Genomic DNA, 4,424 nt, shown 5'->3' on the forward strand with positions numbered 1-4,424 from the left:
TCAGTTTTGTGGTACATGTTCTTTGACCTTTTATAGCTACCTCAAAAAGTGTTTGTAAGGAGCAAATAAAATGAAATAAAATAATCTCTGTTTATAAAAAAGTCCCAATGTTTAATTGTTACATTTTTAATATATTTTAGTACATAATATATAAGTGACTTCCAGCCAGTAACAAAACCATAATTAAAATAAATATAGAATTTAACTTTTATAGACAGTAATGACACTCGCAAGCAAATTAGACATGTCGGACGAAAAATCGCAAATATGGGATATTCAGACTCATCTTTTAATATCGTAATACTGGGGACATTAGTGTACAGCCTTCCACGAAAGGAATAGAAGACTATTGGCTGTACTGGATACTGGACTATTCCTGTCAACCTAGTTGAAAGGAGCATTTTGTGTTTGCCTTAATTTATACAGGCTAGGAAAGGTATTTGTCCCTGTACTGTTTACAACAGACCTAAGTAATTATATTTTCTTTTCAGACAAAGATCATCAAATCAAAGGCTGGTGCCTGATGGGGAGAAATGTAGTGGCGCATAATTAAAAAGAACTTACTATTTTAGCTGCATATTCTATTTCATTAGTGTTTCTGTCAGCAGTGATTTTTTGGCATACCTAATTTTTGTCTTTTTGGAACATTTTTCAAACGGTTTTAAAGGCTTTCCGCGAGTGCGGCATGTGCCAACCTGCTCTAAGTCGGCGCTATTTCTTGCTTGACCATCTGATAAACACTGTAGCATTGGTATCTTGCTTAGCAACCACGCTTTATTTCGGTCCTCAAATCGAAGGCTGTTTCGAGACGACCTAGCCCATCTTCTGATTATATTGAGGCAAAAGGGTCTACTTGCATTCTCTAAGTGGTGTCTCATTTGACTGGAAGGTTCATCAATATCTAATAACAGGCATATTTTTTTAACCTAAATAGTTTTGGGTTCTTGTCCTTATGATCGAGCCAAGTATTAACAAGATCGGCATTGCTTATCGATTTCACTCCATCTGAAAGAAAATATTTTTTTTTAAAACGTAACTCGTTATACAAAAATTAAAGTGTATGAACATGACACAAAGATGGGCAAACACCGGATATATTGAAATTTGGTAAATACCCGTTAACAAAATATAATGTTTTGCATCGGGCATATACCCAATCGGTAAATACAGGGTACATTGAATTTGGGTAAATACCCAATGTATATACCCAGTATATACCAAGTATTGTTTATTTCATTAATTGCTTGTTACTATAACAAATTTTAACAACATTTTGTTATTATCTTAGAACATTTAAAATAAAAGTGCCAAATGAAATGGGGTGAATAGAAACAGTTTCGTAGGCTATTAGCGATATACCGGTTGATAAAAATGTGGTATTATTTTCCCGAATATTTTAAAACATATGGGTCTTTGTTTGTTCTTTGCGTATACATATAATTTGATTTTTTTTTTTTTTTTTTTTAAAAATGAAAATAAAAACCAAACATTTGTGTTTCTATTCACCTGCTATTGGGGAAAATAGAAACACACATTGATGTTAAGGTTTTTATCTATTCTACTTCCAACAAGGTGATTAGAAACAGTAAATTATTACATATTTAAGTAGGTTTAACAATAATTAACAATACATATAATATAACAACTTACATGTACCAGTTTATGTATTACTTCAAAAATAAATATTTTATTTATAAAGTTTTTGCGCCATACAAAATAGGCGATTAATCGATCTCACATATAGTTTTTACATTTTATTGCGTATTACCAATGATAGAAAAATTAGATATGTCGACTCTCTTTTTTTTTGAATATTTTTAATCGTGATTTGATTTTTTTCATAAATTTTGTTTCTTTCCGCTACTATGTTTCTATTCCCCCCATTTTACGGTGGTCGAGTAGATTGAAATGAAAACAACAAAATGATAAAAAAAGCTTAAAACCGCTAGTTTTAAACAAAATAAAGTAACAAAAAAGTAATGGAAATTTAAAAAAGAATTATTAGTCTTCAGAATCAAAATCAGCTTCGCTTGTTGTGTCATCTAGTTTCGTGTAATCCAATCCATATCTATTAGACTCGTCACCACGTTATTAATTTCAGTTCCAGGTCGTTCACTATCGTTCATTAGAGTGCAAGTAGAAGCGGAACTTTGATTCTCTAAGTCAATAATATCAGTATCAGTATGAGATACTTGTGCAGAACAGGAACTACTTTGTTTTGATTCTTGTTCAGATTTATTGGACGCAAAATTTATTTTCCTAATATTTCCTAATGTGATATATGTATATAATCTTTCTGCCGACGAAACTGTAATAGTTAAAATTCTTATAGCAACTTTGGATAAAGATGTTTTACACAGTCTTTTCCACCAAGAAACTGGAGATGTAGAGAGACTACAACTCCATAAGAAGTTTTTGGACCATAATTTGTATTTTGACCGGTACTTCGCTAAATCTGTCATAATGTTTTCAAGAGAATCAATCTTCATATCCGTAGCTACTTTATAAATAAACTCAATTGTATCAATTTGTTGCTCTGGGGTGAGGTTTGAACCCTGATTTAATGGATCAAGTAATGCAGCTGCAAAATGGAGTGGCTTTAAAGCCACGCTCTTTTCTTTTGGCATAATCTGACGTCAAAATGTGAGCTTCATTTTATATTTTAGTAATGTAAATAATTGAGTAGGAAGTACAGTACGTCTGCTGGATCTGTGTCTATGAAAGGAATGTGGACAAAAAACATTTAAATAAACAGCAATATATTTTATACGTCGACTTGACGAGTACGTCACCGCAAATCGCTCCGCCCACTCATTTTATTGGCTACTTGCAAATTTGTCGAATTTTGATTGATGGGACGCGTCGTTTAATTTTTTACGAAAAACATCGAGAGAATATCGTTTCCCCTCTCACGGATACCCTGTAGCTGCAGAACGGACAGACGTACTGTATATCACACAAATTCTTCTCAACCAACTCACAAAGACTGCACAATAGCCTTAATTCTATGGAAAATAAATCACAATGCCGGCATTAGACTTTAGAGTATAATCGTTAGATGAAGAATCGAATTTTACAAAGCGAGCGCTTTACCGACGAGCGCTTTGGAAATACCCGGTAGAATATATCGAGTATATTTACTAGGTATATATCCACAATATTCCTCAATGGATATATTCCCTACACCTGGGTATATACCAGGTATATACCCAAATTTCTTAATTATACCCATTGGGTATTTACCCAACGCCCATCACTGACATGACAACAAAAATATTCAATAAATATGATATTTTTTAATATCCTAGCCTTTTTGAAGTTTGAAAACGTGAAATTTTTATACCCAATTCAATCATCTTACGTAATAAACAAAAACTAAACAATCACCGAACTTGTTTAGAAATAAAATTAAAACGTACCGACATACCTTGTTTAACAATATCCATAATGGATTTCAATTAAATACGTACCGTTTAACTCCATATACAGGTCTAGTATGAAAAAAAAAATATTTTTAGTGAAAATATTTCTAAACAAAAAACGCTGTTTATGAAAAATAATACAACGAACATTGCTATAACATATAAAACGACATATTTAGATATCGGTAAATTTTAACTTGTTTTTTCGATTTTTGTCCATGGGACGAAGCACTGTGCGGCGTCGGTTAAGGGTTAATCGAAGCCTGCTATTCTTTTGGATTTATGATAGGTGGATTTTTTATTTTATTTATTATCTGGTGGCACGTAACTATGTCCAACTATAAAAGAATGTGTTATCGACGCCTATGATCCTCATGACAGGCAGTCATTTTCACGCCGTGCCTGCACTCCGTGTCCGCTGATCTTTGCAAGTAGCGGAGTAGTAGGCTTTGGAAACAGTTGAATGTCGGAGTTTGTTGATTTTCGGCGGAGAGAAGACATTGTTTGTCGAGCTAGTTAGAATTATATTTTAAATATCAATTTCTGTTAAATATATTAATCTCCCGATTACAAATGTTTAGCTGAATTTTATTTATGCCATCAGGAGCCTTTATTAAAAGCCAGAAAAAAATCATGCCAGCCACAGTCATGTTTTTATTTTGACCCAAAGCATCTTCTCACTAAATTCAAAATTAGAAAGGGCATCAAAAATGGGAGACGATATTACACTAGAATTTTTTGCCAAATCTTCTGTCCATAGAAATGCCTATACATTATTTTTATCTAATTTTGCTTTAGCTAATCCAGTAACTATAGAAAAATTATACATATTGTATTGCTGACTAAAATATGCAGCTTGGTCAGGTAATTTCGGCAAACATAAGTTTTTTGGCAATCAATGGAAAATACCACTCTGTTATTTTTAATTTCCTCGAGCAACTGAAAAAATGCTTTCGCTTTAAGTTTATGAGCTCGGTATTTAATAATGATATCATTCCTTTT

Source organism: Sitophilus oryzae, unplaced genomic scaffold, assembly GCF_002938485.1.
Source record: "Sitophilus oryzae breed Bouriz unplaced genomic scaffold, Soryzae_2.0 scaffold_1715_pilon_pilon, whole genome shotgun sequence".
Classification (NCBI taxonomy): domain Eukaryota; kingdom Metazoa; phylum Arthropoda; class Insecta; order Coleoptera; family Curculionidae; genus Sitophilus; species Sitophilus oryzae.